The 6,051-nt window shown below is 51.5% G+C and overlaps 1 pseudogene; it reads right to left on the reverse strand.

Moving 5' to 3' along the window:
* Positions 1–262: 262 nt before the first annotated feature.
* LOC119272357 lies at positions 263–2,780 on the reverse strand (annotated as a pseudogene).
* Positions 2,781–6,051: the final 3,271 nt, after the last annotated feature.

Raw genomic sequence — 6,051 nt, forward strand, 5'->3', positions numbered from 1 at the left:
TTCTAGATCCAATGAAAACTTTCAAGATAATACAAAAAGTGTTCATCATTTCTTCCTCTTGGTAAGTTGGCTGGTTTCTTCCCATTCGTTATTCTTTCCACTAATCTAATGGTTCCATTCTCCCATCGAGAGGTTATGATACTAGCAAGAGTCCTATTCTTCTCCTCTCGATCCTACCTTGGGTTATGTTTGACAAGGATGGTCAGTGAACTTCTATTGGTTTCAAAGGAGGATAGAGATCCATTGGGGAAGGCTCGAAAGGTTATTCGATATCAAAGGTTGACCCTCGACGCGCCGCAACCACTATTTTGACTCCTTTTATGCAATTATGAACGAAACTTTCTCGATTCCAATGCAACTTATCCTTTAGGAGTTGACGTAACAAACTACACGAGCCTCCCTATGAAGCCAACAGAAATCCTATCCAAATACTAAAAATAAAAGGCAATTTCATTATGGTGGTATACCAGCCGCCAGTTCTGGAACTTCCAGTTCCAATCGGAGCATATAGATCCGTAGATGGATTTGTATGTATAGCCACTTCAGTCGTGCTCCTTGTTTCTCGAATGGAAAAAAAGTATCTTATTTCTAGGAACATGCTAAACCAGAAATTCTTATGTTCGTGATTCTTCATCCACCGATGCAGAAAATCTTCCAGTTTTCCATTCTCATATGAGGCAGGAAAGTTTATGGGCAACAGGTCCGCACAAAGTGACTCATCATGTTCAAACATGAACCTTTCGCTCGTTGGGGGCGGTTATAAATCATCAAATTCCCACAAATGGAATGAGAAGTGGGTCCATGTAAATGATCGAGACCTCGCAAACAACAACGTTCCTTCCCCATATGGAGTTCGGGACCCAAGGGCAATCGTTGAGTGAACTGTATCTTATTCGTATTAGTTGACCTAAGCCGCACCATTATTGCATGGGTGGGGCTCAGCCTCCGAACCGTACGTGGGACGAGTTTCTGCCTCATACAGCTCGGGCCAAAGACCGAGGAAGTTGAGGAGAGATGGGGAGACCCAACTGCTGCCGGTCAGGACGGACAGGAAAGGGGGCGGGGATAAGCTTGTGAAGAAGCAAGCTAATTGCCCCACCCCCCAAAAACAAACCGACCCAGCAAGAAAACATATGCGCAAGCGCAACAAAGCGCTCATCCCTTGCTTGCTACTTTGCGTTCTTTCTACTCCATCCCAGTCCATTCTAGGATAGGCGGCTAATATAATATGTGCAGTAGTCGTTGTTTGACCAATCGGCTCGGGCACCAGACCACTTGTGCCCGCCCATTCTATCTCGCCCTAAATGGAATGGCTCTCTTAGTTACGTTGTGCCCCGACCCGAGTCCCCACGTCCGCTTTTATCCGCCCGCAACCCGGCCAACACAACATTAGGGCCGCCCCCCCCCCCATTCTATGCTAACCCGGGCCGGGGTTCACTTTTTGGGAAGCCCGTTCCCACCGCGCTCACGGCCTGGCTGGCCTGCTAGCGGTAGTGGGAATTCTCCCGTTCCCTTGTCAAAAAAGGGTTGGTTGGATGCCGGATCTACTCCACGAGGAGCGGTACGGACGTAGATGATATCATCACGACCTATCTTTGCGTACTGCTAGGGATGCTTAACGCCACTTCGCCAACTGGCATTACCTGCGCTTTCATGTCTCTCAGTGTGGTCAGCACTGGGTGTTTCCGAGCAGCGAGGCTTACACCCATTCGCATTAATTCATCCAAAGTTCCTTACCCTTATGCACGAATTTTGCAATAAGCCATCTTCCTATCAAGGTTAAGGAGTCAACTAAGCATCTCAGCGGCGGGATTGAATACCCGGATCGAATCAGAGTTCACGCCGCCCGCCCTGAACAAATAGAATAAGAGGCATGGGCCACAGGTCACACATAAGCCATTGGGTCGCACGACAGAAGAACACCCAACATAAAGATGCACACTCCTCCATGTGAAATAGAAAGATTCATCTTCACTTTTTTGTAGTAGTCGTGACCAACAGCCATCAGCAGTCGGCTCGTTGGTAAGGCGAGAGCTTCAAGCCCGCTTTCTGGTGGCACACCCCACAAACAAGCACCACTCGACGAGCGGTGGGGGCGGGGAAAGCTACAGGCCCAAAACCTTCGACCCTTCTTTCTATATGGGGGTGCCCGGGGCACCTCATCTTGTCATTTTGTTGCTCATTCCCCTTAGGCCGAAGTGTTTGGCCTTTACTTCGGAGCGCCCGCTCACGCTTCGCTGACCTATCACGTGGTAAAGAGAAGAGAGTACGAAAGAATTGTAAACAGAGGAGATCGCAGAAAGATTCTAAATATGACAAGTCACCCATGGATTCGATAATAAGGAAATGAAGAGCGGGAACGAATGAAATAAAGCATTTCTAGCGGATGAGCTTCTCTCCATTTTGGCTGGTAATAGAATAGGGCGACTTGCTTTGACCAACACTCCACTTTTTGCTCTGTCCATGGAGTGTATGAATTTCCTTAAATGTAGATAGACCAAAAAAGGAATAAAGGGATAGGAATAGGAATTATAGTACCATTGGAAGAAGAGGCACCCGTGGGAACATCTCTACTAACGAACCATTTCCATAGTACGGGTGTTGCCGTGCCGCGGGGCATGACCATGGAAGTAATGAAAAAGAAGAAGTTCTGTAGTTGGACCATCTGCTCTATCCGTTCGATTTGAGCTTCTCCAGAGAAGATGAGACGCTAAAAATGAAAGTGTTCGCAACGCATACCGAAAAAGGGTACCTATGTTGCCGACCATTAATGACTAGTTCGAAGACTGGGAGCAGGGGCATGTGCCAAGAAAGATTTGTTACTTTCCCTATGGTTTTCGAACGTTTTCAATAAAACCTTCTCGTAGAAGTATTTTCACAAAGTTTTCGGTAATATTAGTAGATGCTATTTGAACCCTTCCTTTTATTAAGATTCGAATTCTTCTTATTATTATTATATAATTATTCTTTTTTCATGTATATGCGTCAGACACAATCTACTAATTGATCTATATTCTGATACCCTACTATATCATAGTCTCTACTACTAGTATTTTTAATACCTCAGGAGCTCATGAGACTCTTTTAGTGAAATTCATAAGTCTCAATTCCCGAGCGATCGCACCAAAAACTCGAGTTCCTTTTGGATTTCCTTCTTGATCAATGACAACCTTCATCATATCGTATTATCATATTGTTGTCATGTTTGAGTTTTTACATGTACGTACAATTACAGCTCGTCTTACTTCTGTCTAATCTTTCTAGAGGCATTTTGGGCACTGCTTCTTTGATTACAACAACAATAACGTCACCAATATGAGCATATCAGTGATTACCAGCTCCTAAGATTCGAATACATATCAATTCGATAGCCCCACTCCGTTGTTATCCACTACATTCAAAAGGGTCTGAGTGAGATGGATCCTGGAAGTCTGGTTTTTGATTGGATAGTGATCCCGGGCACGAGTGGTTGATCTTTGCGGGACGTGAATGTCCATGTAAAGGAGTATTGATGTCAATATGTTCGATCGAGAAGATTGGACGATGAAAGACGGATCCTTTGTGGTTTGAATAATAGGTTGTGGTCTCGATATTGGGCTATGGGCTGATTGCTTTCTGTATGAGCCCCTTGTGATTGGGCTCTCGTGGGCGGATTACTCGATGTGTACTCATCTTCCAACAAATAGGAGAAGACATAACCAGAAGAATTGTGAGAAATAAGTCAATTTATCAAGGAATAATTAGAAACTCCCAGGTGTTCCACGTTCTTGCCCTTTTCCTCTCAGGTCCGGCAGGCGAAGGCAAAAAGTAGGAGACGGGGAACGCGCCGATGGAGAGCTTGACGAGGAAGGCCCTCGACATAGCGCACGGCGGAGGGAGGGACGACGCGGTCAGTCGGAGACGAGGTCGACGTGCCCTCGCTCGACGCTCTCGTCGTCGCTGTCGCTGTCCTCCTCATCACTCCCGCTTGAGAAGGGGTCTTCATCGTCGGAGGAGCTGTCCAGGCAGCACTTCAGGCGAGTTCTAGATCTCCAAAGACCTTGACAGAGAGCAGGCCGTTCTCCATTAATTTGAAACAGAGAACGATCCGCCGTCAGGCTATGGATACGAGCGAAGGTCTTCCACCCGCGGCAAAGATACATGACCTGAGGGGCAGGAAAGTCAACATCGACCCGCGTGCCGCTGTTCCCACAGCCCCTCATATGCAACCTCAGGGTCTGGGGCGGATCGAGCTCCATCTCCCGAGCGAATGGCGCAGGGAGACGAAGGCGACGATGCGGTGGCCGACGCAGCTTGATGAAGAACTCACGAGGTTGGTCCCCGACGTGGCCCTCCATTGGAGGAGGCATCACTGGAGGAGGCAAGGCCGGTGCACCGCCCCGTCCCCCTCTTCCCCGAGTGCCAAGCTGGCCTCGGCCCCGCCCCCTCCTCCTTCCTCTCGCGGCCAGCTCCGCCGCCGTAGGCTCTTGGGAAGGAGGGACGCGCTGTCGACCAAAGACCCTTGCCGCCACCGTCGAAGGACCGGCGCCCCCTCTCGCCATGGCAGATGAAAGAGCGGGGCCGAGGTGGAAGGAGAGGGATGATGAAAGGTTGTGGGGTGCCATCCCCCTCCCCCTTCTTATAAAGGGGCAGGGTCGGGACTCGGCCGCCCCACTCAGCCAATCCGATCATCGGGGGCGTAGAGAATCGAGGCCGACCCGCTGCCCCAATCAGCAGCGGCCCATTTCCCTGCCTCATCATTCAAGGCCCGCACCCACCCCCTACCATCTTCGGAGCACGGGGGACACGTGGTGGGCGAGAAAAAATCTAGGGGACGGACGAGACGGCCATTCTCCGCCCCGCGGTCGTGGGGAGCGGGCGCCTTGAAGACCACGACCCAAGCCCACTCAGTAAATGAGCCACGCCTCTGCGTTTTCCTCTTTTTTATGGGGAAGGCGCGAGCCGCCTCTTTACCACAACGTGACGTATGCGTGCGGAAACCGCCCCACGCATGACCCCCACGTCACGCATGACCCCCCACGTCGCGCGTTCAACGCGGGTCATGGGGAAGCGCAGCGGACGGAGAAGTTACTGCGGTAAAAATCCGCCCCACCTGCCCGTGCACCATTTTGGGCCTAGCCCGACAATCCGTCGCGCTTATGTGTGGCCCAGGCCCGGGGGCTCCTGTCGATGTACAAAAGTAGGGGCTCTCCTTTTGCACCCCTTTACTTGTGCACGAGCAGGCAGGGCCGCGCCCACGGCCATGCTAAGCGGGGCAGAGGAGGGAAGCCGGAGCACAAGATGACCAAAGCAACGCCAAGACTAGAGGTGCAAAGAGAGCAAGAGGGCGAGGTGGACTCCCCCGGCAAGACCCTTGCCGGGGTGGCTTCCGCAGCCTCGGCAAGATCCTTGCCGGGGCAACTTGCCTGACGCCAGCAGAGCGCGCCACCCTTGAGCCCAAGGGGTTCCAACACCATCAACCATATTGGAACCAAGGCTCGGGAGGCACTTCCGTGGTGGCATGCAGATCTTTATAGAGATCATAGATACACAAGATCAGATGGGAACCAGAAGACGACGATCCTTGGCGAGATCCTTGCCAAGGAAATCCATGAGACCCCCGACAAGATCCTTGTCGGGGACGACCGCGGTGCCGCAGCGAGACCCTTGACGAGGACGCCTACGGGGCCGCAGCCAGGCCCACATCTGCCAAGACTCCACCCCCGCTCCCATACAGCTGCCAGCTCAACCAGCTGGGCAGGCATCTGTGTGGCAGCACGCGGCCTCTACACCAACTCAGCAAGCACCTGCGTGGTGGCATGCAGATCTTCATGAAGGCTCCACCACCGCGCCAGCCCAGCAGCCAGCCAACGTGGCGCTACAACACCTCGTTAGCTTGGACGTGCATCGGAGCCAGGCGAGGCGACAACAGCTGGGACGAGCTTCTTTGTCGTCCCCAATAAAGCAAGAGTGGCACGTCGGTAGCGCATTAAATGTGTTTGTTCGATGATGCCAAGAGATAGACTCAGCCCCTGTACACCTTTCCACCTCCTGTGTGCCACTGTGGCGACC

The sequence above is a fragment of the Triticum dicoccoides genome, chromosome 3A, assembly GCF_002162155.2.
Source record: "Triticum dicoccoides isolate Atlit2015 ecotype Zavitan chromosome 3A, WEW_v2.0, whole genome shotgun sequence".
In the NCBI taxonomy this organism is placed as follows: Eukaryota; Viridiplantae; Streptophyta; class Magnoliopsida; order Poales; family Poaceae; genus Triticum; species Triticum dicoccoides.